This window comes from Microcebus murinus, chromosome 11, assembly GCF_040939455.1.
Source record: "Microcebus murinus isolate Inina chromosome 11, M.murinus_Inina_mat1.0, whole genome shotgun sequence".
Taxonomy (NCBI): domain Eukaryota; kingdom Metazoa; phylum Chordata; class Mammalia; order Primates; family Cheirogaleidae; genus Microcebus; species Microcebus murinus.
The window spans coordinates 81562344-81584849 of record NC_134114.1 but is presented as its reverse complement, the minus strand read 5'-3'; the positions used below and the strand labels follow the sequence as shown (position 1 = coordinate 81584849).

At 38.2% G+C, this 22506-nt stretch overlaps 1 protein-coding gene across 4 annotated transcripts in view; it reads right to left on the bottom strand.

Annotated features, from left to right (window-relative positions):
* FER (FER tyrosine kinase) overlaps window positions 1–22233 on the bottom strand; it is a 382557-nt gene extending 360324 nt beyond the window's left edge. The window contains exon 1 of one of the 4 annotated variants that reach the window (XM_012790246.3): window positions 22142–22233. The gene's annotated coding sequence lies outside the window, so the exon portion shown is untranslated. Of the gene's footprint in view, window positions 1–22137 lie in introns of all 4 variants that reach the window. The other 3 variants (XM_012790244.3, XM_012790243.3, XM_012790249.3) reach the window with 3 other exon arrangements.
* Window positions 22234–22506: the final 273 nt, after the last annotated feature.

Genomic DNA, 22506 nt, shown 5'->3' with positions numbered 1-22506 from the left:
CATCTCTAACTCATACTCACAGACATAGTTTCTATTTATTCCCTGAAATATGCTTTTCTTCATGAATGGGACCAGGGTGAGGCAAGAGAAGTACCTGGAGTACAAAATTTAAGGAGATACTCTCAGAGTCATGCAAATGCCATCCTGCAGTTTTAGGGTCCTGAAAGTGAATACATCTCACATTCTATGCCCTAGACATCTCTTACTCCACCCTACTTCCGGCCCTACTTCTCTTTCCCATCTCTACTCCCTCTACCTCTCAAATAAATATCCCTTTACTTTTTCAAAATCCAATTCTGATAAACCAAATAACTAAAAGTAAACAATGGATTTAAATATAATTTTACAACTGTATTTCCAAAAAAAAAAATTTCTTGCTCATGATGTGATGGTAGGTGAAAAACAGATGGTACTAACACCAATATACAATAAGATTCTAATTTTCTTTAAATGAGTGAGAGTTGCATGTACATAGACCTGTGTTGTTTTTTAACTTTGAAGCATCTATCTCCACTTCTTTTGGTAGCAGTATCTCAATCTTCTTTTCTTGAACTACCCTTCTCTTATCTTTAATGCACATGGTTTGGGTGGCACAAATCACTAGCACTCTAAAATTCCCAATGTAGGCCCATCACCCAGGTCTGGAAAAATCAGCATATTCCTTCCCCCAAGCAGTAGTTCAGGAATGGGTATGTAACCAAAATTGGATGGATAAGATTGAACCCCAACATTTTTGCAGAAACTAATCAGGAAGGACAGTTCTTTTTCAGCTGAGGTTGCTAAATTGAAAGAACATTAAGTACCTACTTGATGACAATTATCCAACCCAGAGAAAGAACAAAGAGATGGAAAAAGAAAAGGAGAAAATTCTAAAAACATTTTGCCCCTAAATCTGAGCTCAGATATAAACAGCTGTAGCTGCTAGAGTTTAGAATTTCTGCTAGGATACAATTCTCTCTGGATTCCTTACGTTCCTATGTAGTCAAAGCCTTCTGAGCAAAATGTACTGCAAATGGATATTTGCAAAATAGTCTTGGAAACTAGAGACAATGTCTCCCTAAAGATAGAGACCTTCAAACAGCTTTAGAGAAATAAAGTTCTCTCTTTCCCCTCCCTGGAAACATTTTATATAGGATAATAAATCTAAAGACACCTTCTCCCTCTCTCCTGGAGGATATCTGCTTAATGAGTAATCTATCACCCTCCACCGGGAGGATGGCAGATGTACCAGCACCATTACAAGCTTAGAGACTCCTAATTTCCAGTCTCCTCTCCTGTGATGCAAATCTACTGGCTGTGTAGGTAAACAGATGGCCTCACATTGCCTTGTTACAAGGATGGGGCTTGGAGAACCAGCGCTAACATACTTCTCTGGCCACTGCCTTTGCTATAATAAACCCTGATTCTCTGACCCAGGGCTCTTCTGTTAATGTATGTATCTAAAACTATGGTAGACTAACTTGTTAGCTTGCAAGCAGGGTATTCTCAGTCTCTTCGGAGTTTCAGACTTAACAGTTAACATGAAGCAATATGTTGTTTTTTCTTATTTATTAATTCATTCAACAAATACTTGCTGACAGCCTACTAAGCCAGATGCTATGAAGTTTCCTATATAACAAAATAGACAAAAATTCCTGCCCCCATGGAGATTATATTCTAGAGAAAGGAAGGAAACAAAATAAATAAGTAAAAGACACAGTTAGGTGGTGATAAGCACAATAAAACAACAAAAAGCAGGAAAAGGTAATAAGAAGTATAGTGCATGTAGGAGATTTCAAATTTATGTTGGGTAATTAAAGTCCTTACAGTTAAAGTGACATTTGAGCAAAGACCTGAAGGAGTTAAGGAAGTGAGTCACATGGCTATCTGGAGGAAGAGAATTCCAGGCAGAGGAAACAGTAAGTACAAAGTACCTACACTTAAGGAAGAGGCCTGTGTGCAGTAAATGGTGGAGAAAACAGTAAAACCTGAGTTCAGAGAAAGATCCTGCATGAGAGAAGGAGAGCAGGAACACAAAACCATAGTTCATTTTAAGGACTGGAGATTCTACTCTGAGTTTACATAGAAAACTGAAAGATTCTGAGCAAACAAGTGACACGATCTCTAACCTCTCAAAAGGATGTCACACGCTACTTTTTGTGAGCACCAGTAGTAGCGGGAAACCTCTTCAGAGTTATGTAGGAGGAGAAAGGATGCAAGTAGAGGTGGTAAGAACTAGTCAGATTCTGGATTTTTTTCTAAGCAAACAGAATTTGATGAAAAATTGTGTAGGGGGAAGTTAAAGAAAAAGAACCAAAGACAACTTTAAGGTCTGGGGCCTGGGCAAAAATGAAGATGGAGTCGCCAGTTACAGAGATGGGAAGAACTGATTTTTTTAAATGGGGGTCTGTCACTGGCATCCAAAAGAAGCCTGACAAATATAAAAATTTATGCCAGAAATAAGATAATGCAAGTGACAGCTATAAAATGTGGAACTGAGTCAATGGAAAGTGAAAGGAACTTGTTATACCTCTATTACAAGGTGAGAAGTCAGCAATCCTTAATAAGCAAAATAGCTGGTAAATTCCTGCTCTTGTAAATCTGACTATAGGCATACCTTGTTTTATTGTGCTTACTTTACTAGACTTCACAGATATTATTTTTTTTTAACAAACTAAAGGTTTGTGGTAACCCTGCAAGTCTATGGGTACCATTTTTTCCAACAGCATGTGCTCACTTCATGTTTCTGTGTCATATTTGGTAATTTTCACAATGTTTCAAACTTTTTCATTATTATTATATGTGTTATGGTGATCAGTGATCAGAGATCTTTGATGTTACTATCATAAGTGTTTAGGGGCCCACAAATCATACCCATATAAGATGGTGAAATTAATTGATAAATATTATATGGTCTGACTGGTTTACTGACCAGCCATTCCCCAGCCCCTCATCCTCTCCTCAGGGCTTCCCTCTTCCCTGAGATACAACAATATTGAAATTAGGCCAATGAATAATATCCTCTAAGTGTTCAAGTGAAAGGCAGAGTCACACATCTCTCACTTTAAGTCAAAAGCTAGAAATGATTAAGCTTAGTGAAAAAGCATGTCAAAAGCCAAGATAAGCCAAATGTTAGGCCTCTTGTAATAAACAGCCAAGTTGTGAATACAAAGGAAAAGTTCTTGACGGAAATTAAAAGTGCTACTCCAGTGAACACAGGAATGATAAGGGAAAAAAAAACAGCCTCATTGCTGATATAGAGAAAGTTTTAGTGATCTGGATAGATCAAATTAACCACTACATTTCCTTAAGCTAAAGTCTAATCCAGAGCAAAGTCCTAACTCTCTTCAATTCTATGAAGGCTGAGAGAGGTGAGGAAGCTGCAGAAGAAAAGTTGGAAGCTAAAAGAAATTTGTTCACAAGCTTGAAGGAAAGAAGTCTTCCCCATCACATAAAACTATAAGGTGAAGCAACAAATAATAAGGTAGAAGCTGCAGCAAATTATTCAGATATAGCTGAAATAATTAATGAAGGTGGGTTACACCAAACAACAGATTTTCAGGGTATACAAAACATCCTTTTAATGGTAGAAGATGCCATCTAGGGGTTTCATAACTAAAGAGAAGTCAATGCCTGACTTCAAAGTTCCAAAGGACAAGCTGACTCTCTTGTTAGTGGCTAATGTAGCTGGTGACTTGAAGTTGAAGCCAATGCCCATTTACCATTCTGAAAATCCTGGGCCCTCAAGAATGATACTAAATCTACTCTGCTTGTGCTCTATAAATGAAACAACAAAGCCTAGATGACAGCACATCTGTTTACAGCATGGTTTACTGAATATTTTAAGCCCACTGTTGAGATCTACTGCTCGGGAAAAAAAAGATTCCTTTCAAAATATTACTGCTTGTTGACTTGCACCTGTTCACACAAGAGCTCTGATGGAGATACACAAGGAGATTAATGTTCTCATGCCTGTTAACACAACATCCATTCTGCAGCTTATGGATGAAGGAGTAATTTCACTTTCAAATCTTATTGTTTAAGAAATATATTTTGTAAGGCTGTATCTTCCACAGATGATGATTCATCTGATGGACCCAGGCAAAGTAAATTGAAAACCTTCTAGGAAGGATTCATCATTCTAGACACTATTAAGAATATCTGTGATTTATGGGAGGAGGTCAAAATATCAACATCAGCAGGAATTTGAAAGAAGTTGATTTGAGTGCTTAAGATTTCAGTGGAGGAAGTAACTATAGATGTGGTGGAAACTGCAAGAGAAACAGAATTGGAAGTAGAACCTGATGATATGACTCAATTGCTGCATCCTCCTGATAAAACTTGAATAGATGAGGAGTTGCTTCTTAGAGATGAGCAAAGAAAGTGGTTTCTTAAAATGGAATCTATTACTGGTACAGACACTGGGAACATTGTTGAAATGAATACAAAGGATTTATAATATTACATAAACTTAGTTGATAAAGCAGTGGCAGGGTTTGACAGGATTGATTCCAATTTTCAAAGAAGTTCTACGGTGAGTAAAATGCTATCAAACAGCCTTCACATGCTACAGAGAAATCCTCTGTGAAAGTAAGAATTAATCGATGTAGCAAACTTCACTGTTATCTTATTTTAAGAAATTGCTACAGCCACCCCAACTTTCAGCAACCACCACCCTGATCAGTCAGATGCCATCAACACTGAAGCAAGATCTTCCACCAGCAAAAGGATTATGACTCACTGAAGGCTCAGATGATCTTTACCATTTTTTAGAAATAAAGCACTTTTAATTAAGATGTGTACACTGTTTTTTTAGACATGATGCTCTTGCCCACTTAATAGTGTAAACATAACTTTTATATGTACTGGGAAACCAAAAAATTCATGTGACTCACTTTATTATGATTTTCACTTTATGGTAGTAGTATGGAACTGAACCTGCAATATCTCTGAGGTATGCTTGTACATGCCTACTAAGAATGAAACTGTAAAGTACTTAGTAAAAAATGTTAAGATGTTGGTATATTAGCTACTAAGTTGTAGACTTCAGTGAGGTCTGTCAGGAAAGAAGCACACTTTGAAAACTGAATATCCCCAAACTAAAATCATAATTAGCCAGAAGAAAAATGTCAAATAAATCTGGGAGGTGGGAAAAGCCTAATGCTGCAGGTTCCTACTCAAGAATTCTAGCAAAGAAGATATTTACCCATATTATAAAGAACCATCCACCAATGAAACAGCCTGTGAGCAAGGACAAATAAGCTGTGCATCATTACCTCAAGCAATTGCTCTCAATGGCCTATAGGCAAAAGCCAAGATAGAGACTGACAAGCCTAGGATTTGCAGAGCTTCTCAACCTTGGTACTATTCACATTTTAAACCAGATAATTCTATGCTGTTGGGAGGCTGTCCTATGCACTATAGCATGTTTGCAAGTATCTTTGGCCTCCATCTAGTAGATATCAAGTAGCACCCCTCCCTCTGGCCCCTCCCCCCGACACCATCAATTGTGACAACAAAAATTTCTCTAGACATTGTCAATTGCCCCATGTTGGAGAACCCACTGGATTAGGGTTATAGGCAAAGTTGTTTAGAAATATACCAGGCAATGATTTGATTGAAGGACTAGGACCTGGGCTTAGACTACTTGGGAGAAGTTGATCAAATACAAATAAATCAAAAACTTACTAAGTTTATAAGAAAGTTGAATTGTTTAAGAAAATCCCTGCAAACAAAGGCTTGTTATTGCTCAACCTCTAAGATGATTCCCTGAACCTCAATCTCTCCAACAGAACACTGGCTGCTAAAGCAGTACAGTCCCCACTAATCCCTCAATATCCGTCTTGGCTGTGACCAGGAGAAAAAAAAAACAAAGAAGATCTTGCAGGTGGCAGAACCAGAAACAGGCATATTGGCTAGCCAAAAATTTTATTCTACTACTAGGGCAAAAAGTTTTTGTCATCCTTGCCCAGTGAAACATGTATAAACGTGTATCATGCATTAGAATTCTCTGTGAGTTGTTTCCCCTTTTTTTCTCCTCCAATTATTAAAGTTTGAAGGTGTGCCCTCTAAAATTGATGTATTAGAAATTGACCCAGGGCAACACTGTTAGGAGATGGGGCCTTTTGGGAGGTATTTAGGTCTCAATCCTAAACCATGAGGCCAGAGCCCTCGTCAATGGGTTAATGCCTGTATAAAAAGAGCTTGCAAAGACTGGGCACAGTAGCTCATGCCTGTTATAGCAGCACTGTGGGAGGCCAAGGTGGGAACATCATTTGAGCCCAGAAGTTCGAGACCAGCCTATGCAACATAGTGAGGCACCATCTCTAAAAAAGATTAAAAATTAGCCTGGCGTGGTAGTGCACACCTGTAGTCCCAGCTACTTGGGAGGCTGAGGCAGGAGGATCACTTGAGCGAAGGAGTTTTAAGTTGCAGTGAGCGATGAGGACACCACTGTACTCTAGCCAGGGCAATAGAATGAGACCCTATCTTGAAAAAACAAGGGGGCCAGGGGTCTTGCAGGAATGGATTAACTCTCTTCTGCTCTTCTGCCATGTGAGGACACAGAGTTTGTCCATCCTTCACTTTCCTTCAGCTTTCTGCCATGTGAGTATATAGCAAGAAGGCCCTCATCAGACACTTGCACCTTGAACTTGGGCTTCCCAGACTTTCCTTGGGCTTCAGGAACTATGAGAGAATTAATTTCTCTCATTCATAGTTAATTTCTCTCATTAGTAATAAATCACCCCATCTGTGGTATTCTGTTATAGAAGCACAAAATGGAATAAGACAGAAATTGGTATCAGAGAAGTGGGCTGTTATTACAACAAACACCTAAAAATGGGGAAGCAGCTTTGGAACTGTGTAAAGGTAGAGGCTGGAAGAGTTTTGAAGTTGAATGCCGGGAAAAGCCTATGTTGTCATGAATGGAATGTTAGCAGAAATATGAATGAGAAGGACTATTCTCATGAGGTCTCAAATGGAAAGGAAGAACAAGGTATTGGAAACTGGGGAAAAATCCATCCTAGTCATAAAGTGATTAAGAATTTGGCTGAATTATGTCCATGTCAAGGACTTTATGGCTGCGAGAACTTAAAGAGTAGTGAACTAGGATACCAATTAAGAGTTTTTGTTGTCCTTATGCTATTTTCCTTCTATGGCTAAATACCAGCTTTATTATAATTAGTTATACCCATAAATTGCTAGACCCTGAGGCAATATTCAAACAGAACTGGGAGAACTTACCCAGAGATCCTAGTCTTAAGACTAGATACAATACTTAAGCATTTTCATTGTCTTCCTTTGTTGGGGGAACAGGTATTGGAAGTTATAAGTGAAATATTTGCATAATGTTAGGTGAGGGCATTTTTTTCAAGGGTATATATGTAAGGGAGGACATATGTACACATTGGATGCTACTGTGAATAACTTTTGGTTATGCTTGCCCAGCATCTACTCCCTTTTCCCATGGTCACAGTACCTTCTTTTGGTTTCAGTGAACTACTCTACCCTGATTCTCAGCCCAAGTGATTTAGACACAGCTGACCACACTCACTATTCCCTGATCTAGACATGGTCTATCATCATATGCCATTCCTCTGACCACAGGATAAAGGATGGAGAAATGATCACATTCATTCAATGAGACACAATCCTGGGACTTTTGCTAGAACAAAGAGTAAGAGAAGTTCTTTTTATGTTGGGCTTGCTACACTGAAAGAATCTAAGCCACCATAGAGTTCTACATGGAGAAGGCCTACATGAGACCATATCTAACAAAAGAGAAAGCCACTGATATGTCCTGAGACCATTGTGTAAGCCCTTGAATCCATCTGTACCTGAAGAGAGTAAATGCCTATTCTCAGTGCCCTAAGTGTGAGTTTTGGTCTTATGCAATTGAAAAATCTAGTAGGTATTATTACTCTTAGTTTGCAGGTGAAAAATCTCAAAATTATAGGAATTAATTTGTCTAAAATCATACAACTAATTATTAGTAGCATAGCTTCAATACTAGGTAGGTCTGGATCAACATCCATGCTCTTTTCACTACACCATACTCACTCAGGAAAAAAGTCTGAAAGTTCTCTTTGCTTTATAATTATCTGTGGCCACAAGCTAAGTCCTTACATGGAGTGAGTATTCTAGTAACATTTGTAGAATGACCAAAAATGGAAGAATCATATGCTTTCCTGCTTTCTGTCCCATTCCTGCAATAGCTCGTCTCTTGTCTGACATAGAACATTTCTGTATTATTTTTATAATGTAGGCTACCTTGAAGGACATGTCTATTTCACTACCATTTCAACCTCTTTCAAAATTCATGATGTTACTATATATAATAGCAAGTGTCTCTAAGCTAAGTCCTTTACATCATAGAATGCCAGTTCCAGTCACAGGGTAAATCAGGCTCCAAAATACATGTAGGAAATCAGAAACTTAAAAGAGGCCATCATCAAAGTCTACCTATTATTTAATTACGATTAATTGTGAAAGTCATAAAATGACACCCATATTATAGAAGTTAGGATAATGCTGTGTATGTTAACATTTTAAGATACTTTAAGATACATTAACTTCGAAAAGGTAGCAGCTATTAATAAACAGTCAAATCCCTTTTAAATATTATTGTTGAGGGTGGTAGGAAAGGAAAGGAGGATAAAATTTATGAATATAAGATCCTTAACATTTTCAATAAATCTGTTTTTCCATTTGTTTGTATCCTCTGATTTCTTTCTTCAGTGTTTCATAGTCCTCCTTGTAGATTTCTAAGGAAAGAAATCACAGAGGACACAAACAAATGGAAAACCATATCATTTTCATAGATCAGTAGAATCAACATCGTTAAAATGTCTATTATACTACCCAAAGTGATTTATGAATTAAATGCAATCTCTATCAAAATACGAATATCATTTTTCACAGATCTAGAAAAAATAATTCTATGCTTCGTTTGGAACCAGAAAAGAGCACACATAGCCAAAATAATCATAAGTAAAAAGAACAAACCAGGAGGCATCACATCACCAGACTTCAAACTATACTACAAGCCTATAGTAACCAAAACAACATGGTACTGGTAAAAAAATAGAAACACAGACCAATGGAACAAAATATAAAAGCCAGATATAAAACCACCTACCTACAGCCAACTGATTTTGACAAGGCAGACAACAACATACACTGGGGAAAAGAACCCCTATTCAATAAATCATGCTGGGAAAACTGGATAGCCACATGCAGAAGAATAAAACAGGACCCTATCTCTCACCACTCACAAAAATTAATTAAAGATGGATAAAAGACTTAAATCTAAGGCATGAAACAATAGAGGTAAATGTAGGAAAAAAAGCCCTTCTAGATATAGCCTAGGCAAAGAATTTATGATGAAGACCCCAATGGCAATCACAGCAACAAAAATAAATAAATAAATGAGATTTGATTAAACTAAAAAGCTTCTGCACAGCTAAGGAAACAATCAACAGAGCAAATAGACAACCTACAGAATGGGAGAAAAAATTCATAAGCTATACATCCAATAAAGGGCTAATATCCAGAACCTACAAAGAACTAAGCAAATCAGCAAGAAAGAAATCAAACAACGCTCTTAAAAAGTGGGCAACAGAAAAGAACAGAAGCTTTCCAAAAGAAGATAGACAAATGGCCAATAAGCATATGAAAAAAATGTTCAGTGTCACTAACCATCAGGGAAATGCAAATTAAAATCACCATGAGATGTCACCTTACCCCAGTTAGAATGACTTTTATTAAAAAGTCTAAAAACAATAGATGCTGGTGTGGTTGTAGGGAGTAAGGAACACTTATACACTGTTCATGGTACTGCAAATAAGTACAGCCTGTATGGAAAACAGTATGAAGATTCCTCAAAGAACTAAAAGTAGACCTACCATTTGATCTAGCAATCCCCCAACTGGGTATCTACCCAAAGGAAAAGAAGTCTTTTAATCAAAAAGACACCTGCACTCAATGTTTACTGCAGCATAATTCACAACTGAAAAGCTATGGAATCAACCCAAGTGCTCATCAATTCATGAGTGGATTAATAAAATGTGGTATACCATGGAGTACTACTCAGCCATATAAAAGGATGAATTAATGCCTTTTGCAACTATTTCAATGGAACTGGAGACCATTCTAAGTTAAGTATCTCAAGAATAAAAAAACAAATACCATATGTACTTGCTATTAAAGTGGAACTAACCAATAGGCCCACATGTGCACAGAGGGAAGTAAAACTCAGTGGAAATCAAGCAGGGGTGATGGAGGAGGAGAGAAGGGGCAAAAACCTACCTAATGGGCACAATGAACAGTATCTGGGTGATTTGCACATCTATAGCCGTGGCTCAAGCATTACAAAAGCAATCCACATAACCGAAAACATTTGTACCCCCTTAATATTTTGAAAATTTTAAAAAAAGAAGTAATCTATCTAAAGACCAAGAGAATTTCTGACAGAGCTGGAACACTCAATGAAAATGTTTCACAAATTAACTTTTGTTCCCTAGAAGATGTGCTGGACTGACTCACAATCAGATCAAAAATTCACTGATTTCAACATTCCATTTTTAAATTTATTCAGAAATGTCTATTTTCTGGCTAAGATCCACCACTTTCTCAGAAGGCCTCTTTACTTTCTCTTTACTTCTACCAGAAGGTTTTTTCAGAAAATTTTTTTACAAACAAACATTTTATCACTTCACAAAAGTTATAGTATAAGTCAATCTCAAAAAGAGCAAAGCCAAAGTGAGATATGGACACCAAACAGTTCACTAGGGTGATACATATCTTAGAGTCTTGCTTCTTTTATTTTTTTTATTTTAGCATATTATGGGGTACAAGTGTTAAGGTTACGTATATTGCCCATGCCCCCCCCGCCCCCCCTCGAGACAGAGCCTCAAGTGTGACCATCCCCCAAACACTGCACATCTCACTCATTGTGTTTATATATACCCATCCCCTCCTCCCCCCTCCCACCTACCTGACACCCAATAAATGTTATTCCTATATGTCCACTGAGGTGTTGATCGTTGATACCAATTTGCTGGTGAGTACATGTGGTGCTGGTTTTTCCATTCTTGAGATACTTCACTTAGTAGAATGGGTTCCAGCTCCATCCAGGAAAATACAAGAGGTGCTATACCACCATTGTTTCTTAAAGCTGAATAGTACTCCATGGTATACATATATCACATTTTATTAATCCACTCATGAATTGATGAGCACTTGGGTTGTTCCCACAACTTTGCAATTGTGAATTGTGCTGCTATAAACATTCGAGCGCAGGTGTCTTTTTCATAAAGGGACTTTTGATCTCTTGGGTAGATGCCCAGTAGTGGAATTGCTGGATCAAATGGTAGATCTACTTGTATTGCTTTAAGGTATCTCCATATTGCTTTCCACAGAGGTTGAACTAGTTTGCAGTCCCACCAGCAGTGTAGGAGTGTTCCTATCTCTCCACATCCACGCCAACATTTATTGTTTGGAGACTTTTTTATAAAGGCCATTCTCACTGGAGGACATTGACCAGTGGAATAGAACTGAGAATCCAGATATAAAACCATCGTCATATAGCCAACTAATCTTCGACAAAGCAGACAAAAATATACACTTGGGAAAAGAATCCTTATTCAATAAATGGTGCTGGGAAAACTGCATAGCCACATGTAGAAGACTGAAACAAGACCCACATTTTGCACCTCTCACAAAAGTCAACTCATGCTGGGTAACAGACTTGAACCTTAGGTGTAAAATATTAGAATTCTAGGGGAAAACGTTGGAAACACTCTTCTAGGCATTGGCCTAGGCAAAGAATTTATGAAGAAGTCCCCAAAAGCAACCACAGCAGCAACAAAAATAAATAAATGGGACCTGATCAAATTAAAAAGCTTCTGCACAGTCAAAGAAACTGTCAAGAGAGCAAACAGACAACCCACAGAATGGTAGAAAATTTTAGCAAGTTACACATCCGATAAAGGGCTGGTAACTAGAATCTATTTAGAACTCAGGAAAATAAGCAAGAAAAAAATCAAACAATCCTATTAAAAAATGGGCAAAGGACATGAACAGAAACTTCTCAAAAGAAGACAGAATAATGGCCAACAAACATATGAAAAAATGCTCAACATCTCTAATCATCAGGGAAATGCAAAGGGTCTTGCTTCTATAAGAGGAAATCATCTCAACAAAACCACAAATGACCAATTTCAACATGGATCTTTAGAGTCACTCTCAAATTTCTGTTAAATCCAAGACTGCTAAGAGTTTACTATATTTAGTCTTTTACCATTTATATTTATTCTAGGTTCAGAGTGTGAAATAACTGAGTTCAAGTCCCAGTATCATTTTATAACTGGGATAAATGATATGACCTAAGATTGATTCCAAAACACAGAAAAAAAATACAAACCATCCAATTCATAGAAATCAAAACAATTATACAAAAAGTGCCTAACACTTGTAGCATGCAGTAAAGAAATGTTATCCTCCCACCCAATAATATATATGAATCCATACTATTTACTAAAAAACTAACAGGAACTGTTTCTACCTTGGAGGTAAAAATGTTGAGGAGAGAAAAAAGGACTATACATAAATAATAACAAAACAAAACAAAAAATGTGTGTGTGAATGTGTGTGTATATGTGTGTAGAAGGACGAAATCAGCCTCCTACTTTGTAAAAAGTTCCTATTGTATATATATCGAGATAAAGATTCCTATACCTCATCCAGTATAACTGGTTATAAAATAACTGGGATAGTGATCTATCATGAATTCGATTATTATATATTATCATTATATTATTAATAGATGATTATGTTAATCTATAATTAGATAATTATGATGTTATGACTAATAACTGACACAACTACAACATTGTTTAGTTCCCCTTAATTACTCGACTATAGCCAATGCAGTGAACACATGTAAAGAGGGATGACAAAGTGATGGAACTTAAACAAATATAGAAATCTGAAGTAAATTCAGAATGAATGTGAAATGTGACAGTGACTAGATTTGCCACATTAGAAAGTCTACCATACACTTCTATACTGCAGCAAACAAAAAACATGATGCTTGAAAGTATTTCCTTTGCTCCTGGCAAAGCGAAATTTGCAAAACCTAAGTGAAAATTAGAATGATGGTGAACCTCTATAAGAATATACATAGAAAGCATATGATTCTTATAATTCAAGAGAAAGTCAGGACATTGTATAAATATTTTGATGAAGGAGGAGGTGGTGTAGTTGCTACTGGGTGGCTACTGACCCATTTGTTACCAAAACTGAATATTGCTAGAAGAGTCGAATGCACTTTTTTTGTATAATGTGAAATTAACAAGAGATCCCCTCAACTGACAGGAGCTTGGGAAATCCTCCCAAGCTAAAAACATCCAGAGACCAGAAAGGACACAGACTACAGAGTGTTCAACTCCAAAGATAAAACACATCTAAGAAACAGCAGCAAGTAGTAAGCATTACAGAGACCAAGGACTAATATTCAACTTTGTGACAATGCAGAAGGCTTTGTGTTTCAGCCAGAAATGTTCTTTTTTCTGCAAACCCCACAATACAAGCGTCAAAACTAAGAACCTTTGCCTATATACTGAAGATGTAATGCAAAGTCATCTAGCCTTCATTTTTTTTTTTTTTTTGAGACAGAGTCTCGCTTGTTGCCCAGGCTAGAGTGAGTGCCGTGGCGTCAGCCTAGCTCACAGCAACCTCAAACTCCTGGGCTCAAGCAATCCTTCTGCCTCAGCCTCCCGAGTAGCTGGGACTACAGGCATGCGCCACCATGCCCGGCTAATTTTATATATATATACATTAGTTGGCCAATTAATTTCTTTCTATTTATAGTAGAGACGGGGTCTTGCTCTTGCTCAGGCTGGTTTCGAACTCCTGACCTCGAGCAATCCGCCCGCCTCAGCCTCCCAGAGTGCTAGGGAGCCTTCATTTTAGAAGCAAAAAATTACTTCACAACTTTAAAGACTCAAGACCTACTTACAGAATCATTAAGAGTATGAAAGGATCACTTAAACTTTTCAATTAAATCTGATCACCTTTTATGAAGCTAGTTATATCCTAAATTCACAAAGGTTTCAGGAAATACCATTGCAAACATCAAAGGTCTACTGAACATAGTTTTTCTATGTCTTCACCTCTTACTATATGTTATACATGGTATTTCTATGTAGGACAAGTGATTTAAAAGCAATCTGTATTCACAGCAATGTGATTTTGAAGATACTTTCTTGACTGAGCCAGAGTAAAGGGCATTTTTATACACTAAGAGCCTACAATATAAAAATGCTAGTATTAAGAGTTTCCCCTTCTCCTAAAATTGTTAGTCTCATTAATTCTCTTGAGTTCTAGATAGATTCTTGTTATTAGACCTTTATCAGAGGTGTAGAGAGCAAATACTTTCTCCCATTCTGTGGGTTATCTATTTGCTCTAATGATAGTTTCCTCGGCTGTGCAGAAACTTTTTAATTTGACCAGATCCCATTTGTTTATTTTTGATGCTGCAGTGATTGCCTTGGGGGTCTTCCTCAAAAATTCTTCACCTAGAATTGTCTGATAGGGTTTTCCCAACATCTTCTTCTAGGATTCTTAAGCTTTCATGCCTTAGGTTTAAATCTGTTATCCATCTTGAGTGAATTTTTGTGAGAGGTGTCAGGTAGAGATCCTGATTCAATCTTCTGCATGTAGCTATCCAGTTTTCCCAGCATCATTTAATGAAGAGAGATTCTTTTCCCCATTGTATATTTTTGTCTACTTTATCAAAGATTATGTTACCGTATGCTGATGGTTTCATCTCTGGTATCTCAGTTCTATTCCAAACATCAATACTTCTGTTCTTATGCCATACCAGGCTGATTTAACTATTATTACTTTACAGTACAGCTTGAAGTCAGGAAGACTGATGCCTCCCAGTTTGTTTTTTTTACTTAAGATTGCTTTGGCTATACGAGGTTTTTTCTGGTTCCAAACAAAGTGAAGAATTATTCTTTCTAGATCTGTAAAGAATGCTAAAGCGAACAACCCCATCAAAAAATGGGTAACGGAAATGAACAGAAACTTCTCCAAAGAAGACAGAATAATGGCCTGCAAACATATAAAAAAATTCTCAACATCTCTAATCATCAGAGAAATGCAAATCAAAACCACAATGAGATACCTAACCCCAGTGACAATGGCCTGTATCAGGAAATCCCAAAACAACAAATGCTGGAGAGGATGTGGAGAGACAGGAACACTTTTACACTGCTGGTGGGATTGCAAATTACTGCAACCTTTGTGGAAAAGAATTTGCAGGTATCTCAAACAGCTAGAAATAGAAATACCATTGGCCCAGCAATAGCATTGCTAGGCATTTACCCAAAAGAGAATAAGACATTCTATTATAAAGATATCTGCACCCGAATGTTTATGGCAGCACAATTCACTATTGCAAGGACATGGAAACAACTCAAGTGCCCATCAATTCATGAGTGGATAATCAAAATGTGGTATTTGCTCACAATGGAATATTACTCAATTCTAAGAAACGACAGCGAACTAGCACCGTTTATGCTATCCTGGATTAAGCTTAAGCCCGTTATCCAAAGTGAGGTGACACAAGATCAGGAAAATGGGCTCCACATGTACTCACCATCAAATTGGTACTGACTGATTAAAACAATGGTGCTCCAATTCATAATTGCAAGGCTGTGGAAACAGCCCAAGTGCCCATCAATCCAAGAATGGATTAATAAAATGTGGTATATGTATACCATGGAGTACTATTCAGCTCTAAGAAACAATGGTGATATAGCACATCTTATATTTTCCTGGTTAGAGCTGGAACCCATACTACTAAGTGAAGTATCCCAAGAATGGAGAAACAAGCACCAGATATATTCTCCAACAAACTGGTATTAACTGAGTAGCACCTAAGCGGACACATAGGTACTACAGTAATAGGGTATTGGGCAGGTGGGACGGGGGAGGGGGGCGGGTATATACATACATAATGAGTGAGATGTGCACCATCTGGGGATGGTCATGATGGAGACTCAGACTTTTGGGGGGAGGGGGGGAAATGGGCATTTATTGAAACCTTAAAATCTGTACCCCCACAATATGCCGAAATAAAAATAAAAAAAAAAAACAATGGTGCTCAAATGGTGGTAGTTAGTGCTCATGAGGGATTCAGGGGTGAGGGGAGACCCACATCTTAGGATATGGTGAGCACTATGGAGGGGGAGGGCTTACCTCTAACTCTTCTAAGCAAGAGGCAAAGATATAAAATATAACCAAAATGTCGGAAAAAAAAACCAAAAAACATAACAAAACAAAAAAAATGTTTATCAGGTGGCAAGCAGGTAGGAGGGGGGTGGAGGGGATGGGTGTATACCTACATGGTGAGTGCAATGTGCACCACCTGGAGGATGGACACACTTGAAGCTCTGAGATGGGGGGGGGGCGGGGATGGCAAGGGCAATATATGCAACCTTAACAATATTTGTACCCTCATAATATGATGAAATAAAAATAAAAAAAAATTGTTAGTCTCACTATGGAAACAGTCTTTTTGCAAGTAAAATAAGTCATACTACAAAACTAATTTCAATTTTTCTACAATTAGTGTTATTTTATTTATAATGAAGATTGGGGTGCTATTATTCAAATGTTTTTAAATTTTCATTAACAGTTATTCTAACGTTTAAATGTAGGATTCTTTATTAATTACATAAAATTAGTATAATAATTCTTTTATAGCATTTAAGAATGATAAAAACTGGGAAGGTATTCATTTACGGAAAATGGAAGTAACTTAGGTCTCAACCATAGAACTATAAGGTATGTCTTAAGTATTTGATACTAACAATAGTTATACATGTTTTTTAATGACTCACTTTCTTCAGTAAATCAGGGTAGATTTCAAGTCTATACCTATAATGATGTCACTCTCAATCACTTGCATTCTGGTATGCTTTCTTGAGTCAGAGAGGAGAAATGGAATTACAGCTGGCATGCTAGAAAACTGCACATTAGAATATATCACACAGGTAAATATCTTGTACTTGGATGGGAAAAAATATTGAGATTCACTGACTTAGATAACAAAATCTGTGATCTAAGTCAGTTTTACTAATCTAAACAAATCTAATCTGTTTTATTGCTGGATGAGACCATAAGGACTCTTTAGTTCAAATTCTAACTCTTCACTCAGTTCAGTGCTTGCTTCACTACACCCAATAACTATGGGCAAAATGTACACTTAAACTGTAAGTGTGTTCTATAAGAATCAAAACCCTATAGTCATAAAACACATTCTAGGAATATCTGCAAAACATTGCTCCCAAATATTTGTGGTTTTAATGAAAGGAATTTAGGGCAACCATGCAACAACAGATAATAATCTAAGGTGGAAAAAAAACAAATCAGGAATCCAGACAACTGGACATGTTTTGGGGTTAAAAAACCATTTAAAGTAAATTTATGATTGTCCCTACTGAGATATAGTAATCTAACAACTATATAGGAACAGCTATTCTGAGATGTTTCTTATTCTTTTATTTGTACAAATACAAAGGTCATTCACTTTAAGTAAACCTAATGTACATTATCTTTTAATTACCTATGTCTGAAATTAAGGACTTTAAGGATGGTAGAACATATTAATACTAGAAGAGATAAAATTAATGCTGCCATGTAAAGAACTGAATACAGAAGTTGAGCCCTTCCTAAATTGAGGCATTTTATTTATTAATACATTGTCTCATTTCTTCTATATAACCTTGTGAGGCAATTTTATCATCCCTATTTAATAGGTGAGGAAATTATGATTTAAAGAGATTAAGTAATTTGCCCAAAATCACACAGAAGAGAAACTAGAACCAAAACCCAGATTATCTGATTCCAAAATAAATGGCTCTTCTTTTCACTACACTTATAAACTGGCAAGAAACATCTATATTAAAATTTCCAGTCTTTTAATTAATACCTTCTAAAGAAAGAGATAATATCAAGCTTATACTGAATGGTGATGATATACAGAGTACAGTTTGATATAAATATTTAAGAAATAGGCCTGGCACGGTGGCTCATGCCTGTAATCCTAGCACTCTGGGAGGCTGAGGAGGGCGGATCATTTGAGCTCAGGAGTTCAAGATCAGCCTGAGCAAGAGCGAGACCCCGTGTCTACTAAAAATAGAAAGAAATTAGCTGGACAACTAAAAATATATAGAAAAAATTGGCCAGGCATGGTGGTGCATGCCTGTAATCCCAACCACTTGGGAGGCTGAGGCAGAAGGACTGCTCGAACCCAGGAGTTTAAGGTTGCTGTGAGCTAGGCTGATGCCATGGCACTCTAGCCCTGGATGACAGAGTGAGACCCTGTCTCAAAAAAACAAAAAAAAAGAAAAGAAAGAATTCCAAGTCATATATGACATTAAATTTTTAAAAGCCAAATATGTAATATTCAAAAAATGGATAAATTTGAAAATTTTAGTAGAATAGCACTAAACTTCATCTTCCCTAGACATTTTGAATTCTAAGGAAAACACATGGACCCATATTTTGTCAACCATACAGCAGATTATTTGGTAAACTAGACTGATACTTTCGCTTACAGAATAAGAAAAAGTAACTTCATGGGTCTATCCTTTGTTCTCACTCTAATCTGTCCTCTATTCTTTTCCATTTTTGCCCCATATCTGGGAGCCCTCTTCTAATTTAAGGTAACTGAGCCTCACATTCAGGAACTATAAATTTAGATACAACTACAGACACATTGAAATGAAGAACATAAACTGCAATGATTGGCTGAGTGTTACAGAAGATATGTAAGTTTCAGTTATTTTCCAAATCATTAACTATTGTGGAATTTTTCGTGACTTTTCTTCTCCATAGCTTTCTCAATTGATTTTAAAGCACTTAACTTTTATAATCAAATAAAAACATGGGGAAAAGGCCAGGCGCAGTGGCTCATGGGTGTACTCCTAGCACTCTGGGAGGCCAAGGCGGGCGGATTGCTCGAGGTCAGGAGTTCGAAACCAGCCTGTGCAAGAGCAAGACCCTGTCTCTACTATAAATAGAAATGAATTGGGCAACTAATATATACATAGAAAAAAATTAGCTGGGTATGGTGACACATGCCTGTAGTCCCAGCTACTTGGGAAGCTGAGGCAGGAGAATTGCTTGACCCCAGGAGTTTGAGGTTGCTGTGAGCTAGGCTGATGCCGTGGCACTCACTCTAGCCTGGGCAATAAAGTGAGACTCTGTCTCAAAAAAAAAAAAAAAAAGTGGGGGGGGGAAGAGTAAGAAAGGGAAGGAGATAGGAAGGCAGAGAAAAACTAGAGCTTCAATTTAAAAAAAAAAAAATCTAAACATATCACTGTTTCCAAATTAGCTGAATCTACCACTAAAGTTCCAAAGTTATGACCTGCTTTTTCCCTTTAATTTCTCAATTGCATGGTAGGTTAAACATATATAAGCATGCCAAAGACAAATGAAATATGAAAAAATAATAATGAGGCAATCCAGAGATCTATAAATTCTGAGACATAGTTCTTCATTTCAATATTTAAGAAATTAGGATATAAATGATGTAAGAAAAAGACTTAGGGTATGCTAAAACTAAAAAGGAGGATTCAAATACTTAAAGAAGAATGCTGGAATTTTCTAAGTATGGAAAAATTACAAATATACATATATATGATTTTATACCCCTGTCCTCCTTTATTATAAACTGAGGTTCTATATTAAAATATTCCTTTATCAATACCATGAGACAATATCTAAGATAGTTTTGAGTCCTATCAAAATACTGACTTAAATCTCTCTAGATACACTTCAATCTCCATGAAGTTGTTTCACTAAAATAAAGTTCACATTTGTAAGCTCTTTTTCCACTACAAAAGTACATTCTTATTCCAAGACAACATATATAAGATTGATACAAATTATTATGTTACCAAAACATCACATAATTTATAGTCCCTCCAAAAGAAAATACTCATTTATAAATCAAGTACAAAACTATAATCTATTAACACAGGAGTCCAATTAAAACAAAACTTTTATTTGAATAAGTTTATCAGATTTCCTTTTTTCTGATTACCAAAATGCAATTAACTTGCCTGCACATTGATTACAAAGTTGATGACTTCCTGTTCATTCACCTGATTGCTTTGAATAGTGTCATTTAATTAAAATACTATAGATTTTATAAGCACAATTCCCATTTGCAAACAGAAATAAGTATCTCATATTTTAATATATATATTTATGCTAGTTTTTCAATTTTGATCATTTCAGTTCCTCTGTTCCGTAATATTTACTATGTAACAGCTATCTTGAAAACATTACCACTATCTAGGTGATAGAAGGTACAACTCAATTTTTCTGCATTGTTTGAAAATTTTCAGAGTAAACTACTTGAAAAAAATTCAGCTAATGTTCACAGACCAGAGTTATAACTACATCTACATTGAAGCGAAATGAAAGTGATTTGTCTACCAAAAGCCTGAATTATTTTTTCTAGACTAATGACATCAACCTTTGAAGTAGTGCAGAAGCTGCATTAACTGGACGCTACACAAATTTAGATGGTGTATATTTAATGCTGCCAACTGTAAGTACAGAAGAGAAACAGATCTTCACCAAAGGTCTTTCATGGAGGAAAACAGAAAAGGTTTCCAAGCATGGCTATGGACTCTTTTAATATATACCTTTGGAAGCATAGCTCCTTTGGTACTAACAGAAAAGCATCCCTCAATTACAGTAAGATACACTCAACCTTCCTGTGCATTGACTGAAAAACTTCGGGCTCCTCACAAATGTCTAAAAACCACATAAGTATGTATACCAGGACTACAACACTGCACTATATTTTGCAATAGTCTTTTTTTTTTTAATTCTGCTCTCATGTTCCAATAACATGGATTGAAAAGTATTTTATAGTTTTTAATCACTAAAATTCTTATTGATTTTTCCATTACACTTTTATATATGGTAACTTCATTTGAGAAATGTATGATCTTAAAATATCTGGAGAAAGGGAAAATGGTAGTACACCTTTACAACAGTTCATAACAAAATGATAGTGAGACCACTATGAATATATGCAAATTCTTCTGAGTTAAACAGATGAGAGCTTCATTTTTTTTTGACATAAGGTGAATGAAAATGAAAAGCTACCAGCCTTAACACATTATTAGATTTTGGATTACACCGCAGTGGACAGCAAAATCACCAGTTTTCAAGGGAAAAAGCTACCACTTCACAGTAAACTTATTTGGGCAAGAAGTATCCTGGCCCTACCAACACCAACCTAATGAGCGTGTTTCAGAAAGTTAATCCTAAGGAAAACTTTAAGGCAGAAGGTTGACCCAAAGGTGCTTCCAAAACACCTTCCCAACCCTAAATGACAAAGACACCCACAGAGCAGAAATTCCCCCGACAGCATCAGCTTCACACTTAGGACTCTATCTCTTGATTAGACTCTTGGGGGACACCTCTAGCCAAGAAGGGAGGAGGAACTGGAGGATAAAAGTGGAAGGAGACGCTGACATATGGGAGGACAGCCCGGGACGACCGAGCTGGTCAAGGGCCCAGCGATAGGAAGGGATTGGGGGAACAGCCCAGGGGTGGGGGCGGCCGCCCCAGCGAAAGGGCAACGCCGAGGGGAAGAGCGAGCGAGAGGCGAGGTGCAGGCACGATGGGCGGTGCCCGCAGACCCCCCTACACTGCCTCACACCCGAGCAGCCCCCAGACACCGCGTCGGGGCGGAGCCACCGCGCCCGCCACAGCCCGTTCGCGCGGGCACCCGCCCCCTCAGCCTTCCAGCCCCGGGTTGGTGGGAGGGGCGGGCCTCGCGGGACCAGGTGTGCAGCCTGGCCCCGGCCCGAACCAGGAATATTCCGCTGCGGGCGGGAGGACGGGCGGGTGACCCCGCAGCTTGGGCGGGGGTTGGGGAGCTGGCCGAGAGCGGAGGAAGAGCCGTCGGCGCAGCCCCCGCCGCCAGAGCCGAATCCCGGGCGCCCCCCTCCGGGCAGGGATTGTTGCCCCCGCTCTCGGCTCGCCTTCCCTTCTTTCCCCCCTTCCCCCGGCGTTGCCCCGGGCAACAGCGCCTACAGCCGGTGGCGTGAAACTCACCTACCTAGAACCTGACAAGAAGGAGCCCCTCAGACTCCGGAGCCAGTCGCCACCCCGCGTCACGGGGGTCGACACAGCCAATAGGAGCAGCTGTCACGAACCTCTTCGGCCAATCCTGCTGCACTCCGGTCTCCGTGCACCCTAGAGACCTCAGCCAATAGGCAAGAGTGGAAGGCGGGCGCTGCCGCCCGGCCCCTAACCCCCTCCTCCACCACCTCCCAGGAGGCGGGGCGCGGCCGATTGGCCTGGACCCCGGAGAGGGCGGGACTTGGGCTCGAGGGCCGGTGGGCGCGCGCGTGGCGGGGGCTGCGGCCGCAGGGAGCGGAGGCGTGAGGCTGCGGCCGCCGCCCTCTGGGCCGGCTCCGCGGC